The sequence below is a fragment of the Hylobates moloch genome, unplaced genomic scaffold (genome assembly GCF_009828535.3).
Source record: "Hylobates moloch isolate HMO894 unplaced genomic scaffold, HMol_V3 SCAFFOLD_16, whole genome shotgun sequence".
Classification (NCBI taxonomy): domain Eukaryota; kingdom Metazoa; phylum Chordata; class Mammalia; order Primates; family Hylobatidae; genus Hylobates; species Hylobates moloch.
The window spans coordinates 31,864,168-31,889,341 of NW_026652291.1; the positions used below are offsets into that span (position 1 = coordinate 31,864,168).

Below are 25,174 nucleotides of genomic sequence, written 5' to 3' on the forward strand. Positions count from 1 at the left end.
ACTTTATTTAAACTTGACTAAAAATATACACTAGAAAAAAGACAATATTTTTCTGAATAATAAACCGTACAGTTTTAGACTCTTTGTAGCTTGCTCTGCAAAGAACAAGGAAGTTAGCAAATAGAAGAAATATGAGACAAAGAGTTAGCAGAAAGAAGAAAGGGACAAAGCACAAAATTTCCAAAGTCCACATCCTTGAGGGGAATGCCTCCTTGACAGTGTCTTTTTTTTTTTTAGACAGAGTCTCGCTCTGTTGCCCAGGCTGGAGTGCAGTGGCACCATCTGTAGAGACAGGGGTTTCACCATGTTGGCCAGGCTGGTCTCAAACTCCTGACCTCAGGTGATCTGCCCTGCTCGGCCTCCCAGAGTGCTGGGATTACAGGCGTGAGCCACCGCACGGCCTGACAGTGTCTTAACCTATCCCTGGGTGTTATGTTTCATGGCCCATGGGTTTATGTATCATAGGTGGAGTTGTGAGAAGGTACATTTAAATCTGATTTAGAAATTGAAAGAGTAATCAGACCAGCATTTTGTTATTTAGGAGAAAGAAAAGTGGGTGGAAAAAAAAAAAAGGAAAAGCAAAAAGCTAATGATGAATATATTTCTAGGAGCACAAGAGTTTTTATAGCAACACCAGATTTCTCAAAAATGCCTACTGTGATTTGTACCCAAGTGAATAAAAAATGCAATCATTTATTCTTGTGCATTGTGCCAAGTGAGAAAAAAAAAAACAACAACACAACCCAGCAATTCATTCAATGGCCCTAATTTAGACTACTAGGAAGAGAGGTTTAGGAAAAAAAAAGAGAGAGAGAAGCTTTTAAAGTATCTGACACACAGCTAGTAGGGCTATTTAAGAACTGCTGAACAGAAAAACCAAGTGGCAGTGAGAGGTGGGGGAAAGCAGAATTCTCATTTCCAGAGCATCACAAGGGTATAATGTGGCCCGCTTATTAGAAAGTTGCGGGCTGGGGGCGGTGGCTCACACCTGTAATACCAGCATTTTGGGAGGCCAAGGCGGGCGGATCACCTGAGGTTGGGAGTTCGAGACCAGCCTGACCAACATGGAGAAACCCCGTCTCATGCCTATAATCCCAGCTACTCGGGAGGCTAAGGCAGGAGAATCGCTTGAACCCGGGGAGGCGTAGGTTGCGATGAGCCGAGATAGCGCCATTGCACTGCAGCCTGGGCAACAAGAGAGAAAATGCGTCTCAAAAAAAAAAAAAAAAAAAAAAAGTTGCTAATGGCTGTCTGGTCAATTGGCAGGGGTCAGCCAGGAGTGGATCTGGAAGCTGGAGAACTCTCAATACGCCACTTCAGTTTATTGACATTTATAATTGCAACCGAAGTTGACTGATTTCTGCTAAATGAAAGTTTGCGCTTTGCCCTTTAGCATTGAGGCTCCTGGAAAGAACTTCAATGAAATTCGGTGCATTGAGACCAGAGAAAAGAAGGGGACATTTTTATCTCTCTGATACCTTTCTCCCCAGGGCTTGGAAACACTTCTTAAACACAACCTCTGATGTTGGTGTTTATAAGTACTACCCCTATGAATAAAGCTAGCAGAGATAAGCTTCTCCTTGCAGGAAGGGAGCTGGAGAAGTGGAAGAGTTTACGGAGAAAACTCTACAACAAAGAGTTAACCCCTCCCGGGTAACCACGGACGTGAGCGTCTACCCCTCCTTTTGCTTTCTACTGCGCAACCAAACTGTGCACAAGCATGAATCAACCTTAACCATCATATCTCTTGCCAGTTAGCTTAACAGACACTTTTAGCAGCCTATCATAACTTCGAATTGCCCAACCCTCAACCAATTACAACTAAAGCTTGGGCTAGGACGCTCCAGGTCCGGGCGGGGGCGAATACCGGGTTTAGGAAAAGGGGCGGTAAAGAGCGAAGACGGGCGGGTATACTAAGCCAATCAGAGAGGAGAGCTGCCGCCCCACTATCCAATGGATAGGTTAGAAGTATGAAAGAGGGTGGGCCTGTTGTCATGGGGGAGGTGGTGGGGCTTGGTGGCCGCTGGCGGCCGAGGTAGAGGCAGTGGCGCTTGAGTTGGTCGGGGGGCAGCGGCAGGTGAGTGCCGGTAACGCGGGTCAGAGATCTGGGGGCCGTCGCGGGGCGGAATCTCCAGCTCAGCACTCCGGAGGCGGAGGCCGGAGGAAGGGGGCCTGGACTTCGGGTCGGGGCCCGGGCCGGGGCCAGGGCGGAGGCGGCGGGGGCGGCGGCGAGTTCGCGCTGACTGGGCTAGGGGGAGAATGGCTGGGCTTCTGGCTGCCGAGTTCTCCCGAGGAAAGTAGGCTAGGGCCGGACCCGCGCGGGTCAGGCCAGGAGGTCCCTTGGGACGTCCAGCTGCTCCGGTCTAGGGCGCTGACCGGCGGCCAGTGTGTGAGGAGTAGGTATCTGAGGAAACGGAAGCGGCCAGGGTCCCAGAGAGGGGGTGACCTGTAACGACCTGCTCCGAGGGCTGGGTGTCTTGGGAATACCCAGGACGGCTTGGGTGCCAGGGAGAAGAGGAACCCGGGAAGCCCGGCAGCGGTCGGTGTGGAGAGAGCGGGGTGGGGGGCAGGGGAACTGGGAGTGGCCCCGGTCCGAGGGAGGTAGGAAGGCCGAGGGTGGCCGGGGTCCCGGGTGACAGGGAGCAGACTTGCTCCAAGTAGGGGCGTCTGAGGAAACGCTCGGAGGGGGTTGGGGACCCTCCTGAGAAAAGCGGCTGTCCAAGGGAGGGGGCTCCTGGGGAGATGAGGAGCAGCGGGTCTTCGGAGGGTCGGACGAGTAGAGAACTTGCACCGCCTGGGGGAGGAACTGGAGCGCCCTGCGCCCCTATAGCTGAGCTGGGATGGGAGACCCAACTGGCCTGGCCGCTCCGGGTCTGAGGATCCCTAGGGGACCAGGAAAGAAGTCCTCTAGGAGTGGCTCGGGTTTGAGACCGGGGTGAGGAGCCAGCAGGAAAGTGAAGTTCCCTCGGTTGGAGAGGAGTCATGCAAAATGGGACGGAGATGGGCGGAGGTGGGGGAGAATCCCTATAGGAGGGGATAGCAGATAAGGTGGAGAAAGAAAGTTGCCCGAGGAGAGAGTAATGGTTTCGTGGAACTGGCTGGGACAGTAGATATATGAGAAATTAACAGTGGAGTCATGTAGGTTCACAGGTCTTCAGAAATAGAAGAAACTTCAGTTTCATAGTTAATACCAAGATGACATCTAGGACCAAAGCAAAGCTAAAAGCAAGGTTAAGTGACTTGTTTTAGAAAAGAAATTTGTTTTAGGATGGTGGCAGTAATATTAGGAAATAAGTTCATTGACAGGGTGGGGAATTTGAGAGGGAAAAGGGGAGGAGTAGCTGAACTAAAAAGGAGTAGAAGTCGATACTTGATCAGAAAGAGGATAGGCATACTCGGCTAAATTGAAAAGTTTGAGTTCTGGTTCCACCACTTAGCGAAGTTTCTGTGCGGTTTCCTCATCAGAATACTAATAGTAATAGTTCCTACTTTGTAAGGTGGTGGTGGTGTTTTTTTTTTTTCATGTGAGTTGGTATTTGTAGAGCTTTTAGGATAGTGACTGGCACATAGTAGTGTGTACTGGATTGTTCAATAGACGATAAAGACCTGACTTCTTAAATAGAAGATAAAGACCTGGCTCGCAGATATTAGCTTGCATCAAAATCAGCTGGAGGGCTTGGTAAACTGTAGATTGCTTGGCCCCACCTGGGGGTTTCAGTAGGTCTGGGGTGGGGCCCAGTAATTTATATTTATCTCAAATGATGATCACGTTGGTCAGAGGACCACACTTTAAGAACCACTTACTTTAATGAAACCGGTAATAATGGTAGCAACTTTAAAATACCTGCCCATCCTGCTAAAGAGACAGGTAGAGGCAAATTGCCCAAAAGATCCTATTATAAAGAATACCCATTTTTAAGCCTGTGTTTTTCAAACTTTGGATTGTGATCTATTAGTAATTTATAAAACCAATGTTGTGAGTTTTTACCAGCATTGAAAATAAAATGTAGAACAGAATAAACTGACATTGCATTTGGTAAGGAAAAGTATTGTTTTGGGAAACTTTTCTCCTACGTGTATGTACTAGGTCACAATGTAAAGTGTATTTCTTTTTTTGAGTTCCTGGCCAAAGGATAAAATATATTTCTTACAGTTAAAAAAGTCTGAAAGCTGGGCGCGGTGGCTCACGCCTGTAATCCCAGCACTTTGGGAGGCCGAGGCGGGTGGATCACTTGAGGTCAGGAGTTCAAGATCAGCCTGACCAACATGGTGAGACCCCTGTCTTTAATAAAAAATACAAAATTAGCCGGGTGTGGTGGCGCGTGCCTGTAATCCCAGCTACTTGGAAGGCTGAGGCTGGAGAATTGCTTGAACCCCGGAGGTGGAGGTTGCAGTGAGCCGAGATCATGCCATTGCACTTCATCTGGGCAACAAGAGTGAAACTCCATCTTAAAAAAAAAAAAAAAAGGTTTTTTTGGGAGTATTATATTCCATTAAATTTCTTCAGTTTGTGATTTGGTTCTTCCTGTGTTTGTCTTGTCACATATTGTGTTATGCCTCTGACTCTGGAACTTTTTTGGATATTGAGAATCTTTGGCATGAGACCTTAAGGGAATCCGAGGCAGAGAAATTGAATGGTGTTTCTCAGATGTGGTCCGCTTTTGTTTCACTTGTGCCCTCTTGTTCACCCTTTCTTTTTTATCACTGTACTGTAAAGTATTGTTTGTAAAAACCTGAGTATACACAGACATATTGACAGTAAACAACACTGAAATGGACTGGCTTGAGAAAATTTCATGTATGGAAAATAAGCAAAAACAAAGTAAGAAGCATTGCAAAAGAGAAAAATGAAAAGATATTTCTTTTTTAGAGAGTAAAAATATTATTTCTTGTCTTTACACTAATATAAAACATATACAGATATTTTTAAAGGAACTAGATATACAATTTCTAGGTCTTTGTAGAGAAAAGAAATAGTGATAATATGTGACAGCAAAATGCACCTGGGATAGAGGCTTAACTACAAAGTAAATCATTTATTAAGCGGGAGCTTTTGTTTTGATGGTTTTCTCCCTTGAGAATAAACTGGATGTGGTACATGTTGTAAACTTAACTTGTTTGAGGAACCTAAATGTAATTTACAGTGTGTTTTTTAAAAGAATATATATGTTTTATCTGTACGTGGTTTGATTTTTCTTCCATTGAAAGCTAGATGGTTTATATTTAGGAGTTGATTTAGATCTGTTTTTATGGCTGTTGAGAACAGAGGAAGCAGTATTGAAAACTGAAAGAGATCCTTGCAGCTTTCTTTAAAATCTTTAATCCAGGGGATTATGTAACCTCTTCATTAATGTTTTATGAAATTGTGAAGAAACTGTTGGTATAGCTTTGCATCAGGATTTTTGGATTATTTTTTTCTCTCTCAAAAATCATTTTTAGTTTTATTTCAGATTATATTTCCTTAAAATTTTTATTTTAGTTTGGAAGACTCCAAGGCATATAACCATTGCATGTCTGAGTTCTAAAGCAGATGAAGTCTTTTCACAAAATAAATTTACTACTTTTTTTCTGTGACATAAGTTTTGAGAAGGAAAGCTTTTGATTTCTTGCATTGAGTTCAGTGGATTATTCTTACCACTAGAGTTGTTGTTTAAGTCATGGTACATTTATATAGATCATTCAGTTCTACACCAAATGATGGAAGAATGCGAAATCCTATATGACAAATAGGAAAGTTCATTCTTCATAATTGAGAACATTGAGCAGTTTGATTACCTGGTTTTAATAAGTGGACATATTATTCATCTGATTATACTTATCTAGGAATAGCTTTGATTGCCCAAATAATTTTACAGTGGGATTTGGTTATCTGTGGTTGAATAAATGGTGGTTTTTATTTATTTATTTATTTATTTATTTTATTTTTTTTTTTGAGACGGAGTCTTGCTCTGTCGCCCAGGATGGAGTGCAGTGGCGCAGTCTCGGCTCACTGCAAGCTCCACCTCCCGGGTTCACGCCATTCTCCTGCCTCAGCCTCTCCGAGTAGCTGGGACTACAGGTGCCCGCCACTACGCCCGGCTAATTTTTTTGTATTTTTAGTAGAGACGGGGTTTCACTGTGGTCTCGATCTGCTGACCTCGTGATCCGCCCGCCTCGGCCTCCCAAAGTGCTGGGATTACAAGCGTGAGCCACTGCGCCTGGCAAATGGTGGTTTTTAAATCCCAAAATCCTAACTGTGCTATTTAGTGAGACTCAGTTTCACATACTGAAGTTTTATTTAGGTAAGTGATTTTAAAAAGTAGTTCAGTTAACACTAGTTAATTAAGTTTATTTTCTATTTCAGAGAAGTCTTGTCTTGTTTTATAAGTCTCTGATCTACTTTTCTGCTTCCTGCTCTCCAACTCGCTGTACAATAAATTCTAATAGAAATGTGGATAACTGAAAATCTAGTTCTGTAAAAGTATAAAACCCCTATATGTAGTTTTTTAGTTTGCTTCAAAACTTCCTAAACTAATTACCTTTTAAAAAGTATTTTATATAATAGAGTACTTGAAAAGCTACATTTTACTTTGGACTTGCCAAAACACATCTATTGTGTGTAACAGGTTTTGATTTCTAGAGAATAGATCTTGAATTTGGCAGATTTCTGAACTCTGATTTTTTTCCCTTTTTTTAAAAAAAATTTCAACTTTTAGTTTAGATTCTGAGAGTACATATGCAGGTTGGTTATATGGGTATATTGTGAGATGCTGAGGTTTGGGGTATGATTGGTCCTGTCACCCAGGTAGTGAGCATAGTACCCAATAGTTCTTCAACCATTCCCCTCCCCCCCCCCCCCACCTTTTTCCCTCCCTCATTTTATGTTTTCTTGATAGGGCTGGGGAGAAATGAAACAATATACTCCTTAAATTAAAAAAAAATTTTTTTTGCTATCTTATTTTTTTAATCTTGACATTATAGTGCATCCTTTAGTGGCAAAGAAAATTTAAGGGGCCGGGTGTGGCGGCTCATGCCTTTAATCCCAGCACTTTGGGAGGCCGAGGCAGACGGATCACGAGGTCAGGAGATCGAGACCATCCTGGCTAACACAGTGAAACCCCATCTCTACTAAAAACACAAAAAATTAGCTGGGCATGGTGGCACGTGACTGTAGTCCCAGCTACTCGGGAGGCTGAGGCAGGAGAATCGCTTGAACCTAGGAGGCGGAGGTTGCAGGGAGCCGAGATCGCACCACTGCACTCCATCCTGGGTGACAAAGCAAGACTCTGTCTTGAAAAAAAAAAAAAAGGAAAATTTGTTTTAGTAATGTAACATATTATAAATTTTATTATAAGAGGTAGAAATACTATACAAGGCTTTAGGATGTACGTTCAGCTGCAACACACAGGTAGTGATAAATAAGATATCATTAAATACTAGGTACAATATTGCCATATATTTTGGAGATTATAAAACATGCACTTTGAGGCTGGCGCGGTGGCTCATGCCTGTAATCCCAGCACTTTGGGGGGCTGAGGCGGGCGGATCACCTGAGGTTAGGAGTTTGAGACCAGCCTGACCAACATGGAGAAATCCCGTCTCTACTAAAAATACAAAATTAGCGGGGCGTGGTGGCGCATACCTGTAATCCCAGCTACTCAGGAGGCTGAGGCAGGAGAATCACTTGAACCCAGGAGGCGGAGGTTTCAGTGAGCCAATAGCATGCCATTGTACTCCAGCCTGGGCAACAAGAAACTCCGTCTCAAACAAAACAAAACAAAACAAAAAGAAACCATAAAAAAAAGTGCACTTCGAAATCTTGAGGCAAAAGGAGGATTGAAGTGAAGGGAGAATAAGGAGAATACTGACGTGCTTAAGGGAGGAGTCTGGAGGATCTGCAGGAAGTGTATCTAGAGGAATGAGTGGTTCCTGGCAGTTTTCCTGGAGTGACATATGTAAAGGAGGATGATTCTATTTGCAACATTCTCCCATGGACTTGTTTTTCATTCTCTGCAGTTTCTGCTGCTTGTTATTACTCTTCCTTTGTTTTCTTCCCCTCAAGAAAGCATGTCAGAAGGCAAGTAAGTAGACTAAGTGGTAATCCTAGAGGATGAGAGCCTTGGAAGGACCATGTGGATTTAGAAGAAGGCTCGTCTTATCCCTGCTTCTGCAGCTCTTGGGAGGTCCCCAGCAACCTTAACTAGTCCAACCTTTCCCACTTGTCCTCTCCAGTGGAGTATGGGATTAGGAAGAGACCCCCTAGTCATCTTAAATGGATTAACCAAGGAGTTGCTATATTAGTAATTAACGTTCAGTGACTTCCCCCTGTCTACCCACGAAAACCCTGTTTCTCCCCACTTGTTTGCTGATAAGTTACATTCCTTTTTTTTGAGACAGTGTCTTGCTCTTTTGACTTGGAGGGAGTGTGCAGTGGCATGATCTCGGCTCACTGCAGCCTCAACATTCTGGGCTCAGGTGATCCTGCCTCAGCCTCTCCAGTCGCTGGGACTACAGGCTGCCCAGTTTTTTTTTTTTTTTTTTTTGAGACAGAGTTTCATTCTCATTGCCCAGGCTGGAGTACAATGGCACGATTTTAGTGCACTGCAACCCCCGCTTCCTAGGTTCAGGTGATTCTCCTGCCTCATCCTCCCTAGTAGCTGGAATTACAGGTGTGCGCTACCACACCCCGCTAATTTTTGCATTTTTAGTAGAGACGAGGTTTCACCATTTTGGTCAGGCTGGTCTTGAACTCCTGGTCTCAAATGATCCATCCACCCTGGCCTCCCAAAGTGCAGGGATTCCAGGCGTGAGCCACCACACGTGGCCAGTTTTTTTTTTTTTCTTTTGGTAGAGACAGGGTCTTGTTAAACTCCTAAACTCAGGCAATCCTCCCAAAGTGTTGCGATTAGAGGCATGAGCTACCGTCCCCAGGCTATCTTACATTCTTTTAACCAAGATCAAAGTCTTCAATTACCTGAGTAGGACAGCAAAATCTTAATTATGGTAACTTGATTATATTAAGGTGAATTATAGTTAATTTGGAACATTTCTAGTTTAATTAGGGAAGAAGAGGGAAAAACTGTAGAATACTGCTTAGCTCTGAATAAAGGCAAAGCTGGGGCAACCAGGGACACAGAAATCAGCTAAATTTGTAACTTTATTTAAGATTGGCCTTGGTTACGTTTGACTTTGGAAAAGTAATAGTGATACTTTTGTCTAGTCACTTGTGCATATGTACATCTCAGGTACATTTTGATTTTATCATGTAGATAATTTGTGAAGATTTATTTACTTCATTTCTTTTATTTAAAGATGCCCAGGCTGGAGTGCAGTGGCACGATCTTGGCTCACTGAGATCTCCACCTCCCAGGTTCAAGCAATTGTCCTGCGTCAGGCTCCCGAGTAGCTGGGACTACAGGGGCATGCCACTATGCCTGGCCAATTTTTCTTGTGGTTTTTTTTTAAGACTATGTCTCCCTCTATTGCCCAGGCTGGAGTGCAGTGGCTCAATTTCGGCTCACTGCAACCTCCGCCTCGTGGGTTCAAGCAATTCTCCTGCTTTAGCCTCCCGAATAGCTGGGACTACAGGCATACGCCACCACACCTGGCTAGTTTTTTGTATTTTTAGTAGAGATGAGGGTTCACCATATTGGCCAGGCTGGTCTTGAACTCCTGACCTCGTGATCCGCCTGCCTCAGCCTCCCAAAATGTTGGGTTTTTTTTTTTTTTTTGAGACAGAGTCCTGCTCTATCGCCCAGGATGGAGTGCAGTGGCGCAATCTTGGCTTACTGCAGCCTCCGCCTCCTGGGTTCAAGCGATTCTCCTGCCTCAGCCTCCCAAGTAGCTGGGATTAGGGGTGCCAATCACCATGCCCAACTAATTTTTTTGTATTTTTAGTAGAGACGGGGTTTCACCATGTTTCTCAGGCTGTTCTTGAACTCCTGGCCTCAAGTGATCTTCCTGCCTCGGCCTCCCAAAGTGCTGGGATTACAGGCGTGAGTCACTGCGTCTGGCTTATTTACTTAATTCCTTTTAATATAATTGACTTTGTTATAAGAAGTTTTAACTCCCAGTATTCTTTTTTTTTTTGAGATGGGGTCTCTCTCTGTCTCCCAGGCTGGAGAGCTGTGGCACGATCTCGGCTCACTGTAACCTCCGCCTACCTGGTTCAAGCGATCCTGCGTCAGCCTTCCGAGTAGCTGGGATTACAGGCATGTGCCACCACGCCCGGCTAATTTTTGTATTTTTAGTAGAAACAGGGTTTTGCCATGTTGGCCAGGCTGGTCTCAAACTCCTGACCTCAAGTGATCCACCTGTCTTGGCCTCCCAAAGTGTTGGGATTACAGGCGTGAGCCACTGCGCCCAGCCTAGCTCCCAGTGTTCTTTAATCAAGATAAAACTTTTTTTTCCTCCAAACTAGTATCTCACAGAACCATAGAATAGCCTGATGATGACAGAAATATATTTGTGACTGCCATATTATGACATTGAAAGAGCATCATTTATGTCCAGAGGCAGCATGACAGAATGGACAAAATTCAAGTTTTATAATTGTGTGACCATGATTTTGAATCTTGACTTCATCGTTAATTTACTAATTGAGCAGTTTATTAAACTTCTTTTAGATTCAGTTTTGTCATCCATAAAATGGAGCTTATGCTATCCTCCATATCAGGCTGATGGTGAGAATTAAATGAAAAGCATTTTGTGTAGTGTATAGCATTTTGCCCATAGTGGGCACTTAACAAATTGTAATTGTTAACTATTAATAATTATAACATTAGATCTATTATAGACTTCTCTTTCTAGGGTGGGCTAATATTCCAGATACTATGATTGTAAGCATTGTGGCAGCTAGGAAAACCAGAGTCGACTTTAAAACATTACATGTATTTTAAGGCTGGGCACAGTGGCTCACATCTGTAATCCCAGCACTATGGGAGGCCAAAGTGGGCGGATCACCTGAGGTCAGGAGTTCGAGACCAGCCTTGCCAACATGGCGAAACCCCGTGTCCACTAAAAATAACAAAAATTAGCTGGGAGTAGTGGTGCATGCCTGTAATCCCAGCTACTCGGGAGGCTGAGGCAGGAGAATTGCTTGAACTTGGGAGGCAGAAGTTGCAGTGAGCCCAGCCACTACACTCCAGCCTGGGCGACAAGAGCGAGACTCTATCAAGAAACAAACAAACACCAAAACATTACATATATTTTAAACATTTACTACTTCAGTTTGTTGTTGTGGTTGGTTTATTTTGGTGTATTAGACTGAAACATGGGGTAAATGAAGCTAATATTTTGTTGTGTGGTCACAGGCTTGTATCTATTATATTATAGTCAGCCCTTATCTGTGTATTCTGCATCGTTGGATTCAACCAGCTGTTGATAGAAAATATTTGGAAAGAAAACCCAATAAAAAATAAAACAATACAAATAATACAAATAAATACAGTATAAATATTTACATAGCTTTTACATTGTATTAGGTATTATATTAATAAGTAATCTAGAGATGATAAAACGTATATGGGAGAATGTGTGCAGGTTATATGCAAATACAGGTATTGGTGGGGGATTGATTCCAGGACCCCAATATACCAAAATCCATAGATGCACAAGTCACTTATATAAGATGGTGTAGTATTTACATATAACCTGCGCACATTCTCCTATATACTTTGAATCATTTCTCTAGATTAATTATAATACTTAATATTAGGTTGGTGCAAAAGTAATTGCAGCTTTTGCCATTAAAAGTAATAGCAAAAACACAATTACTTTTGCACCAACCTAATATAATATAAATGTTATGTAAATAGTTATACTGTATTGTTTAGGGTATAATGACAAGAAAGAAAAGTAGATACATGTTCATTACAACCATCCATTTTTTTTTCCGAATATATTTGATGCAAGATTGGTTGAATCCTCCCGTGTGGGACCCACGGATACAGAGGACCGACTGTACTATGCCATTATACATAAGGAACTGGGATATCCGCAGATTTTGGTATCCATGGGGTCCTGGATCGAGTCCCCCTTGGATACCAAGATATGTGACTGTACCTGGTCCTCTTCCAAATACATGTGAGTTTTTGACAACAGTTTAAACCATTAATCCTACTACTAGAAAAAAACAAATTGAGCATTATATTATTTACTGATTTTGTTATTAAAATCATTGCTTTTATTGAATTATTACTGATATTGTTAATGATTTTAAATTAGTTCTAAATGCCAGTTAGAACAAGTTTATTTTCCCCTGGAGTTAATACATTTATCTTCGCAATTCAAGTAGAAACAGTTTTTATTTCAGAATTTAAGCCCTGTATCTTCCTTAGTTAAGGATTTGGTCAAATGAAAGAAAAATCTGTATTTGTAGAAAGCTGTTAGAATCTGGCCTGGTGTGGTGGCTCATGCCTTTAATCCCAGCACTTTGGGAGCCAAGGAGGGAGAACTGCTTGAGCCTAGGGTTTTGATAAAAGCCTGGGCAACATAGCAAGACCTCATCTCTATTATAAATTTAAAAAAAAAAGCTGTTAAAAGCTATATTATTTATTGTCTCTGATGAAAGGTGTACAATTTCCATCACATTCATGATGTAATGGACTTCAAATCTCATCAGTGAACATAATTTTGAATGATTATTTTAAAGAGTTGATTCATTCTTGTTTTTGAAAATTATCTAGTATTGGTGGTATGAAGGAAAGATATTTCCTGTAGTAGCCAAGTCTTCCTTAACTCTTGCAAGGACAGCAGTCCCAAATACTATATTGAAAATATTAGAGGCCAGATGCGGTGGCTCATGCCTGTAATCCCAGCAGTTTGGGAGGCCGAGGCAGGCGGATCACTTGAGCTCAGAGTTCAAGACCAGCCTGGCCAACATGGCAAAACCCAGTCTTTACTAAAAATACAGAAAAGTAGCTGGGTGTGGTGGTGCATGCCTGTTGTCCCAGCTACTAGGGAGGCTGAGGTGGGAGAATCGATTGAACCTGAGGGTTGGGGGTAGGGTGGGGGGTGTTGCAGTGAGCATGATTGTGCCACTGCACTCCAGCCTGGGTGACAGTCAGCCTCCGTCTCAAAAAAAAAAAAAATATCGTCAAGAAAATGAACTGTAAATGTCCATTTACATGACTGGTCATTTATAAAAATGTTAACATGTTACATCAAATGTTGTTCTTTTTTTTTTTCTTTTTTTTTTTTGTAGAGATGAGGTCATTCTATGTTGTCCAGGTTTTTTTTTTTTTGTTTTTTCCTTTTTAGTGATCCTCCTGCCTCAGTCTCCCAAAGTGCTGGGATTATAAGTGTCAGACACTGTGCTCAGCCTATTGTTCATTTCTTAATATCTTTCTGTAATACTCTAGACTAATTTTATATTTATTTATTTATTTATTTTTTGAGATGCAGTCTTGCACTGTCTGTCACCTGGGCTGGAGTGCAATGGCGTGATCTCGGCTCACGGCAACCTCCACCTCTTGGGTTCAAGTGACTCTCCTGCCTCAGCCGCCTGAGTAGCTGGGATTACAGGCACCTGCCACCATGCCCAGCTAATTTTTTGTATTTTTAGTAGAGACGGAGTTTCACTATGTTGGCCAGTCTAGTCTCAAACTCCTGACCTCGTGATCTGCCTGCCTCAGCCTCCCAAAGTGCTGAGATTACAGGTGTGAGCCACTGCACCCGGCCTATGTTTTTTTGTTTGTTTGTTTGTTTGTTTGAGATGGAGTCTCGCTCTGTTGCCAGGCTGGAATGTGGTGGCGCAATCTCGGCTCACTGCAGCCTCCGCCTCCCGAGTTCAAGCGATTCCCTTGCCTCAGCCTCCCGAGTAGCTGGGACTACAGGGTGCGCCACCATGCCTGGCTAATTTTTTGTATTTTAGTAGAGACTGGGTTTCACTATGTTGGCCAGGATAGTCTCGATCTTCTGACCTCATGATCTGCCCGTCTCGGCCTCCCAAAGTGCTGGGATTACAGGCGTGAGCCACCACGCCCGGCCTTATTTTTATTTTTAAAAAAGTTATTTAAAAATAGAACTGGGGTCTCACTATGTTGCCCAGGCTGTTCTCCAACTCCTGGGCTCAAGTGATCCTTCTGCCTCAGCCTCCCAAAGTTTATTTTATGTTTATTTATTAATTTTTTTAAGATATGAGGTCTTGTTATGCTGCCAAGGCTAGTCTTGAGCTGCTAGCCTCAAGTGATTCTCCTGCTTTGGCCTCCCAAAATGCTCTAGACTAATTTTAGAAACCATACAGTTTGGCATTTTGTCATGTTAAGGATTTTTTTTTTTTTTGAAGTCACACTCTGTCGCCCAGGCTGGAGTGCAGTGGCACGATCTTGGCTCACTGCAACCTCTGCCTCCCGAGTTTAAGCGATTCTCCTCCTCAACCTCCTGAGTAGCTGGGATTACAGGGCACGCCACCATGCCTGGCTAATTTTTGTATTTTTTAGTAGAGACGGGGTTTCACCATATTGGCCAGGCTGGTCTCGAACTACTGACCTTGTGATCTACCTGCCTCGGCCTCCCAAAGTGCTGGGATTACAGGCGTGAGCAACCGTGCCTGGCTTAGGATTTTTTTTTAAAGTTATTTTGCAAGTCTAGTCATGGTGGCTAATGCCTGTAATCCCAGCATTCTGGAAGGCTGAGGCAGGAGAATCGCTTAAACTCGGGAGGCAGAGGTTGCAGTGAGCCAAGATCGTGCCACTGCACTCCAGCCTGGGCGACAAAGAGTGAACTAAATCAAAAAAAAAATCCTAAAAAAAAAAGGAAAAAGTTATTTTGCAATATTAAATTCCATTTCTTCAAAAGTTGTTAATTTTTTGCAGTCAGGACTTTTATCTTTTTTGTTATTCTCTGATTTACATAAACGTACTGATGAATGATGGAACCCCTCCCCCACATTGGGGGCTGAGTTTATGATGTGAACTAATAGGAGGTGGTATGGTAAAATGAACTCCAGTTGCCTGAATTCACCTTCAGCTCTGCTTCCTTAGGTAAGTTAACTATTTTTGCTGGTTTTCTTATCTTCAAAATAAATGGCTTTGAGGATTATATGAGATAATCCATGTAAAGTTAAACAATTTAACATAATGTTTAGTTCATAGTAAATGCCCAGTAAATGTTAGCTACATTTACTGTTGCAAGGACCCAGCATTTTTACCGAAGCAGGTGGGAGGTAAAAAAACTTTCTCTGTGTTATTTGTGTGGACTGGAAAAGAGTCTTGTATATTAAATTGTACTATGAAATTTAAACTTCATTTAGACATGAAAAGGAATCGTGAATTCTTTTTGACTTTGTCACATTTTCAGTCTAGTCCATCTCTGGAAAAACTTGAATCTTTATTTTATCCAGCTATAAATCAGCTGTAAGTTTTTTTTTTTTTCTATTTTTGAGACAGGGTCTCACTTTGTCAGTCAGGCTGGAGTACAGTGGCACCATCATAGGTAACTGCAGCCTTTAACTTCTGGGGCTCAGGCAGTCCTCTTGCCTCAGCCTCCTGGGTAGTTGGGATTACAGGTACATGCCATCATGTCCACCTAATTTTTAACATTTTTTGTAGTGTTGAGATCTCCTGTGTTGCCTAGGCTTGTAAATTCTTAAATATCTGCACTCAGGTTAGCAGTGTTACAGCTAATCTCTAAATTCTTTTGAATTATGAAATATAGCTAGGAAACCTATTAGATACATTTTCATTAGGCTTGACCTCTTTTATTTAAGATAATATTTAAGTACTGTATTGAATCTCCTTGGCATTGGGTATCTTTATCAGTGGTTCTCAATTTGTTGCCTGCAAGTCTATAGTTTGGGGAGGATGTTTTCTGCAGTTATCTAGAGTTCTTAAATCCATATATTCATCAAATATTGCCTACTTTTTTTTTTGAGACAGAGTGTCGCTCTGTTGCCAGGCTGGAGTGCAGTGGCGCGATCTCGGCTCACTGCAACCTCCGCCTCCCGGGTTCAAGCAATTCTCCTGCCTCAACCTCCCGAGTACCTGGGCGCACGCCACCATGCCCAGCTAGTTTTTGTATTTTCAGTAGAGATGGGTTTCACCATGTTGGCCAGGAAAGTCTTGATCTCTTGACCTTGTGATCTAGAGAAAAATTGTAGACTAAAGCAATATGTTCTAAACATATGTATGTATGTATATATAGTTTCATTCTTCAAATAAATATTGAGATGAGTTTTAAAAATCTTTGTTTTAAAGGCTTGCCTCAATTCAGGGTAGCTTTGGTTGTGTTTTGACTATTTTCTCCATCAATGGATGCTGAAAATTCAGCTATTACCATGTGAGGATCAGTTAAATATTTTGACTTTTTTTTTTTTTTTTTGCATGGAGTCTTGCTCTGTTACCTAGGCTGGAGTGCAGTGGCACGATCTGGGCTCACTGCAACTTCCGCCTCCCGGGTTCAAGCGATTCTCCTGCCTCAGCCTCCCGAGTAGCTGGGACCACAGGCGCATGCCACCACACCTGGCTAATTTTTTGTATTTTTAGTAGAGACCAGGTTTCACCGTGTTAGCCAGGATGGTCTCGATCTCCTGACGTCGTGATCCACCAGCCTCGGCCTCCCAAAGTGCTGGGTTTACAGGCATCAGCCACTGTGCCCGGCCAATATTTTGACCTTTAAAAAGGTTTGTCATATTTAAAAGCTCTCGGCCAGGCAAGCTGGTGCGTGCCTGTAATCCCAGCCACTCAGGGAGGCTGAGGCAGGAGAATCGCTTGAACTCGGGAGGTGGTGGTTGCAGTGAGCCGAGATTACGCCACTGCACTCCAGCTTGGCCGACAGAGTTAGACTTTGTCTCAAAAATAAATAAATACTTTGGGAGGCGGAGGCGGGCAGATTGCTTGAGCTCAGGATTTCGAGAGGGCAACACAGTGAAACCCTGTCTCTGCTAAAATACAAAAGAAATTAGCTGGGCTTGGTGGCGGGCATCTGTAATCCCAGCCACTCAGGAGGCTGTGGCTGGAGAACTGCTTGAACCCGGTAGGCGGTGGTTGCAGTGAGCTGAGATCGCGCTACTGCACTCCAGCCTGGGTGACAGAGCAAGACTCCGGCTCAATGAATGAATGAATCAATCATCAATCGATCAATCCTCTCAGCCTGTTTTTTCTACGTTTTTTTTTTTTTTTGAGATGGAGTTTTGCTTTTGTTGCCTAGGCTGGTGTGCAATGGCGTGGTCTCGGCTCACTGCAACCTCTGCCTCCCAGGTTCAAGTGATTCTCCTGCCTCAGCCTCCTGATTAGCTGGAATTACAGGCATGTGCCACCACGCCTGGCTAATTTTGTATTTTTAGTAGAGGACGGGGTTTCACCATGTTGGCCAGGCTGGTCTCGAACTCCTGACCTCAAGTGTTCCACCCGCCTCAGCCTCCCAAAGTGCTGGGATTACAGGCGTGAGCCGCTGCACTCATCCTTTTTCTACTTTTTTCTTACCCAAACATGCCATTTTCAGAAAGGCTAGTATAATTCTCTTCCCCCACCATGGCATGTGCATTTTTAAAATAGCTTTATTCAGGTACAATTGATGTACGGTGAAACTGCACGTATTTAAGGTAAACAGGGTTTGGTGCAGTGGCTCAAACCTGTATTCCCAGCACAGTGCTTTGGGAAGCCAAGGAGGGCAGATTGCTTGAGCTTGGGAGTTTGAGATCAGTCTGGTCAACATGGTGAAACTCCATCTCCACAAAAATGCAAAAATTAGCCAATCATGGAGGCATGTGCTTGTAGTCCCAGCTACTCGGGAGGCTGAGGCAGGAGGATCGCTTGAGCCGAGGAGGTGGAGGTTGCAGTGAGCTGAGATTGCACCACTACACTCCAGATGGGGCGACAGAGCCAGACCTTGTCTCAAAAAAAAAAAAAAAAAAAAGGTAAACAGTATAATGAGTTTTTACATATGTATACACTACAACTAAGGTAAAGAACGTACCGATCACTCCAAAAGTTTTCTACCTTTTGTAATACATCTCTCCCTTTCTATTCCCGCAGGCAACTCCTAATCTGCTGTCTGTCATGGATTAGTTTGCAATTTCTAGAATTTTATATAAATAGCATGTAGTATATATATATATATTTTCGTCTGACTTCTTTCATTCTGCCTAATTCGAGATTTTCCACGTTATTTGTGTATCAATATTTCATTACCTTTTATTGTTGAGTAGTATTCCATAATATGGATATATTGCAATTTAAAAAATTTCTTCTGCTGATAGACATTGGATTATTTCTAGTTTTTGGCTATTCACATAGAGCTGATATGAACATTCATATACAAGTTTTTGTGTGGACATGTGTTTTCATTTCTTTTTTCTTTTTAAAACAATTTAAACAATTTATTTTTATTATTATTATTATTTTTGAGATGGGATCTTGCTCTGTAGCTCAGTCCGGAGTGCAGTGGTGCAATCATTTGCTTACTGCAGTTTTAACCTCCCAGGATCGAGAGATGGTCCCACCTCAGCCTCTGAGTAGCTAGGACCATAGGCATGCACCACCACTCCTGCTCGTTTTTTTTTTTTCTTTCTTTTTTTTTTTTCTTGTAGAGGCAGGGTCTCTCACTATGTTTCCCAGGCTGGTCTTGAACCCCTGGGCTCAAGCTATTCTCCTGCCTCAGCCTCCCAAAGTGCTGGGACTACAGGTGTGAGCTACTGTGCTGGGTCTCTTTTCATTGTTTTTGTGTATATACCCATAAGTAGTGGAATTGCTAAGTTATATGGTAACTCTTTTGAGATTTTCTAAAGCAGCTACACCATTTTACGTTCTCACCAGCAGTGAGAATGAGAATTCCAGTTTTTCTGCATTGTCACCAACAATTGTTATTACCTTTTTCTTTTTTTTTTTTTATTGTTGTTTTGAGACAGAGTTTTGGTCTGTCACCCAAGCTGGAGTGTAGTGGGCATGATAGCTCACTGCAGCCTCAAACTCCTGGCCCAAACTATCCTCCCACCTCAGCCTCCTTAGTAGCTAGGACTGCACCACCATGCCCAGCTAATTTTTATTTTTTAAATTTTTTGGTAGACATGGAATCTCGCTGTGTTGCCCAGGATGGTCTGGAACTCCTGGCCTCAAGCCATTCTTTCTCCTTGCCTCCCAAAGTGTTGGGATTACAAGTGTGAGTCACAGCTCAGGCTAATCTCTGCTTTTTGAGTAGAGCTATTCTAGTGAGTATAAAGTAGAATTTTTTTTTCTTTGAGATAGAGTCTTGCTTTGTTGCCCAGGCTGGAGTGTGTGGTGTGATCTTGGCTCACCACAACCTCTCCCTCCTGGGTTCAAGCTATTCTCCTGCCTCAGCCTCTCAGCTGAGGCATGCACTACCATGCCAGGCTAATTTTTGTATCTTTAGTAGAGATGGGATTTCACTATGTTGGCCAGGTTGGACTCGAATTCTTGACCTCGTGATCCGCCTGCCTTGGCCTCCCAAAGTGCTGGGATTACAGTGAGCCACTGTGCCTGGCCTAAAGTAGAAATTAATTGTGGTTTTGATTTGCATTTCCCTGATGGCTAGTGATGTTGAGAATCTTCTCATATGCTTCTTGGCCATTTGTCTATCTTCTTGGAAGAAGTGTCTTTTTATGTGCTTGCCCATTTTTTAAAAGCTGGTTTGTCTTTTTATTATTGAGTTGTAATATATGTTTTCTTTATATATTCTGGATATAAATTCCTTGTCAGACATAATAATTTACAAGTATTTTCTCCCATTTTGTGAGCTGTCTTTTCACTTTCTTGATGATATTCTTTGAAGCACAAAAGTTTTTCATTTTAGTAAAGTCCAGCTTTTTTTTTTTTCTTTTTTAGACATAGGGATCTCCCTGTGTTGTCCAGCCTGGCCTCAAACTCCTGGCCCATGACCCTGGAGCCACCACACTGGCTCAAGTCCTTTTTTTTCTTGAGACGGAGTCTCGCTCTTGTCACCCAGGCTGGAGTGCAGTGGCGCTATCTCAGCTCACTGCAACCTCTGCCTCCCGGGTTCATACCATTCTCCTGCCTCAGCCTCTCGAGTAGCTGGGATTACAGGCACCTGCCACCACAACCGGCTAATTTTTTATATTTTTAGTAGAGATGGGGTTTCACCGTGTTAGCCAGGATGGTCTCGATCTCCTGACCTCGTGATCCACTCGCCTCAGCCTCCCAAAGTGCTGGGAATACAGGCGTGAGTCACCTCGCCTGGCCAATTTGTTTTTTTTTTTTTTTTTTGCTTGTGCTTTTGATACAATATCTAAGAACTATTGCCCAATCCAAGGTTGTGAATATTTATACCTATGTTTTCTTGTAAGAGTTTTAGTTTATTTTTTCTTAATTTTTTTCACTCCATGTCAGTGTCTTCTAAGAGTTTTATAGAGTTGGCTCTTACATTTAAGTCTGTGATCCATTTTGCAGTAATTTTTGTGTACAGTATGGGGGAAGGGGCCCAACAATTCTTTTGTTGAGATATATGGATGTGTATATATATATATATATATATATATATGGATATCTATCTATCTATATATGGATATCTATATATGGATATCTATATATGGATATATATGGATATATATATGGATTATATATATGGATTATATATATGGATATATATATAGATATATATATGGATATATATGGCTATATATATGGACATATATATGTATATATATGGATGTATATATATGGATATATATATGGATGTATATATATGGATATATATATATGGATGTATATATATGGATATCTAGTTGTCCCAGCACCATTAGTTGAGACCATTACTTTTTGTTTATTGGTTTGTTACAAAGTTTAATAAAATTTTCTGCTTTGTCACTAATTTTTCCAACAGCAATTTGTTGGCCTTTTGGTCTAGAGTGGCATTTGGGGTCATTGTATGAGGGAAGCAGTTTAGAGTTGCAAGAATAGGTTATAAATGAATCCACTGATTTAAATATACAGGTTGTATAATTTCATACTTACGTTAACCTTATACTCGAACGGTAAATGAAGTTCAGCTGCTATTTCTCTGCCTACTGGGCATCCTTGTGTCATTAGTTATTTGGAAGCTTCCACTGCTAAGCCATTAAATAGAAATCAGGGTCAGGTCCTTAAACATGTGACTTAGGCCGGGCGCGGTGGCTCACGCTTGTAATCCCAGCACTTTGGGAGGCCGAGGCGGGCGGATCACGAGGCCAGGAGATCGAGACTACGGTGAAACCCCGTCTCTGCTAAAAATACAAAAAATTAGCCGGGCGTGGTGGCGGGCGCCTGTAGTCCCAGCTACTCGGAGAGGCTGAGGCAGGAGAATGGCGTGAACCCGGGAGGCGGAGCTTGCAGTGAGCCGAGATTGCGCCACTGCACTCCAGCCTGGGCGACAGAGCGAGACTCCGTCTCAAAAACAAAACAAAACAAAACAAACAAACAAAAAATGTGACTTAAAGGAAGAAAAGATTCATACCCGTTCCTTTCTCTATCTCCTTTCTCCTCTTTAATTCACCTATCCTAGCACCCTTTTTATCTTAAGAAGACTCTTCTTTTGTATTATTACGCATAGCCTTTTTCTGAACGAAGGTCACATGTAAAGGTTTTAGTTTTTAAATTGAAAATTGAAGGAAATGTTCTGTAGTGATGATTAAAAACATTATAGAAGTGTTGTAAAGATTGTATTAACCTTGATAAATTTAAATCCATAATTAATATAGTTAATATTAAAGTCTCCCATGTAATCCTAACTGAAGGTTAGAAATGGCATGATATTTTCGTTTTAATTTTCAAAATAACAAAAATGTAATTATGTTACAATTTGTAAGATTTGCTTAGCATTTTGAAAGAAACTTACTGTTTTTAGAATGTTTAACTCTAAATCGGGTCTTTTTTCTCCCCTGTTTTTAATAGTCATTAATTATTCACTTTTAGAGATTTTTTTTTTTTTTTTTTTTTGAGACGGAGTCTCGGTCTGTCGCCCAGGCTGGAGTGCAGTGGCGCAATCTCGGCTCACTGCAAGCTTCGCCTCCCGGGTTCACGCCATTCTCCTGCCTCAGCCTCTCCAAGTAGCTGGGACTACAGGCGTCCGCCACCACGCCCGGCTAATTTTTTGTATTTTTTTAGTAGAGACGGGGTTTCACCGTGGTCTCGATCTCCTGACCTCGTGATCCGCCTGCCTCGGCCTCCCAAGTGCTGGGATTACAAGCGTGAGCCACCACGCCCAGCCCACTTTTAGAGATCTTAAGAATAAAGGGAAAAGCATACATTTTTTTACAGAGTGTTCAAGTTTTATGTGTCTCATCTCTATTTGTAGAGTTGTGCTTCTTTAGAGGCCAGTACTTTGCCAAGTAAAAACTAATTTCCTAGGAAATCAGGTTGCTGGCTTGACTTCTGGCAGTCTCTTTCCCTTCTTTTGTTGCTTTGTAAAAGAGCTGAGTTCAGTTCTGTGGCAAATCACTAAATCATCTAATTATTTTCCCTAGTTTGAATTAAACATGGTTGGTATATATTTGCATTGAACTGAATTCTGTAACTTTTTCTTGACTATAGATTTGTTAGGATACCCTGAAGGACTTTGACTTCATTTGATAAGTTGGGTATTCATATCTGAAATAATGCTAATGGTTTTTTCCTTTACTGAATGTTCTTATTCTTTTAGTCTTTTTGTTCTCCCCGCCACTAGACCTACTTAGTGAGGGATATCACTTGTGTTCTTATAATGAAACCCAGACACTTGTGAAATAGAATCATAGTTTCTATGATGTTGGTCCCTAATTCATTTTAAAAAATTACATTAACATTTATTGTCTGTTTCTGTTTTTTCTTCATGCATATTTTACTATATACATAATTTTGGAGCCTGCTTTTTAAACAACATATCATATAATATGTATTTTATTATTTTTATTACAATTACTTGAAAACAGTTTTTTTTTTTTTTTTTGAGGCAGAGTCTTGCTCTCTTGCCCAGGCTAGAGTGCAATGTCGCAATCTCGGCTCACTGTAATCTCTGCCTCCCAGGTTCAAGCGATTCCCGTGCCTCGGCCTCCCGTGTAGCTGGGATTACAGATGTGCACCAGCACACCCGGCTTATTTTTATATTTTTAGTAGAGACGGGGTTTCACCATTTTAGCCAGGCTGGTCTTGAACTCCTAACCCCAAGTGATCCACCTGCCTTGGCCTCCCAAAGTGCTGGGATTAAAGGTATGAGCCATTGTCTCCAGCCAGAAAACATTTTAAAACAGCTGAAGAATATTCCATTAATGGATATATTATTTATAGAACCAATTTATACTGTGTTCACACTTAGAGCGTTTATTGATTTCCGATTATTATAAAACAATGAATATTGCTAAATATGACTCTTTTTCAGTATTTCTATATTCTCAAAATAGATTATTGTAAGTAGAATTATCAAGTCAAAGTATATTAACATTTCTAGAGCTCTCAGGAGAGCAAAACATTGCACAGTTGCTTCCTAGAACAGCTGTACAAGTTTACATTCCCATTAACAATGTATGAGATTGAGATATACAGCTTTGCCAGCGTGTTATTATTTAAAAATATTTGCAAATTTGATAGGAAATAGTAACTGGTTTCTGAAATTTGTATTTATTTGGTCACTAGTGGGACATTTAAAATATGATCATTAACATTTCCTTTAAGTGAAATTGCTTATTCCTGTTCTTGGTCCATTTTTCTTTTGGGTGATCCCTGATCTTTATGTGGAATCTAGGGATGAATAATATTCAGAACTGTGACTTAATCTGTACACATGATCTGTAGAAAGTTGTTGTTTCATGTCCCCGCCAAGTTCTTTTGCCCTCCCTCTCCCTAGCTACTTTCTGCTTTTAAATCTGTTCTTGGATTTCATGTAAATGGAATCATTCCATATGCATTTTTAAAATTAACATCACTACTTTTGCTTAATACTTTTGAGATTCATCCATGTTATTGTGTTAATCAGTAATACATTCTTTTTTTATTGCCGAGTAGTAGTCCTTTTTTGTTTCATACATCTATTGTTTTACTGAGGAAACCATAATGAATAGAAAATTGCAAGCTGTAAGCCACAGTTTGTTGATTACAGTAGTCAGTTTACCTCAGGTCCAGGTTATGTCTGCTTATGGCATTGTTTCCATCACAGTAGTCATTTTAAGCCAGTCTCTTCTTACATGAGTAATTTCTGGAGAGAACACTTCAGTTAGATGAATATGGACTGAGCATGATTAAGAGAAAAATAGGCCAGGCGTGATGGTTTATGCCTGTAATCCCAGCACTTTGGGAGGCTGGATTGCCTGAGCTCAGGAGTTCCAGGCCAGCCTGGGCAACATGGCAAAACCTCGTCTCTGTAAAATATACAAAAATTAGCCAGGCGTGGTGTGTGCCTGTAGGCCCAGCTACTCGGGAGGCTGAGGTGGGAGGATCACTTGAGCCCAGGAGGTTGAGGCTGCTGTGAGTTGTGATTGTGCCACTGCACTCCAGCCTGGGCAATAGCGAGACCCTGTCTCAAAAAAAAAAAAAAAAAAAATATATATATATATATATATATACACACAAATATATTTAAGAGTTTCTTTGTCTTTCTTTTATTTTTTTGAGATGGAGTCTTGCTGTGTCGCCAGGCTGGAGTGCAGTGGTACGATCTCAGTTTACTGCAACCTCCGCCTCCTGGGTTCAAGCGATTCTCCTGCCTCAGCCTCCCGAGTAGCTGGGATTACAGGCGTGCACCATCACGCCCAGCTAATTTTTGTATTTTTAGTAGAGACAGGGTTTCACCATGTTGGCCAAGATGGTCTCGATCTCTTGACCTCGTGATCCACCTGCCTCAGCCTCTGAAAGTGCTGGGATTAGACAGGTGTGAGCCACCGCGCCCGGCCAAGAGTTTCTATAGGAGTATCATTTAATAAAACCCTGTGACTTAGTTGCTTCTGAAAGGCACCAATTTAAAAATCCTTCAAAGCCGGGCACGGTGGCTCACGCTTGTAATCTCAACACTGTGGGAGCCCAAGGTGGGCGGATCATGAGATCAGGAGTTCAAGACCAGCCTGGCCAACATGATGAAACCGTGTCTCTACTAAAAATACAAAAATTAGCCAGGCGTGGTGGCATGCGCCTGTAATCCCAGCTACTCAGGAGGCTGAGGCAGGAGAATCCCTTGAACCCAGGGGGCAGAGGTTGCAGTGAGCTGAGATCACACCACTGTGGTCCATCCTGGGCGACAGAGCGGGACTCTGTCAACAAAAACAAAAACGAAACAAAAC

At 42.0% G+C, this 25,174-nt stretch overlaps 1 protein-coding gene across 5 annotated transcripts in view; it reads left to right on the forward strand.

Annotated features, from left to right (window-relative positions):
• Positions 1-2,023: 2,023 nt before the first annotated feature.
• NUMB (NUMB endocytic adaptor protein) overlaps positions 2,024-25,174 on the forward strand; it is a 202,294-nt gene continuing 179,143 nt past the window's right edge. For 4 of the 5 annotated variants that reach the window (XM_032134911.2, XM_032134917.2, XM_032134912.2 and 1 more), the window contains exon 1: positions 2,024-2,077. The gene's annotated coding sequence lies outside the window, so the exon portion shown is untranslated. Of the gene's footprint in view, positions 2,078-2,165; positions 2,184-25,174 lie in introns of those variants that run through there. The other variant, XM_058429687.1, reaches the window with a different exon arrangement.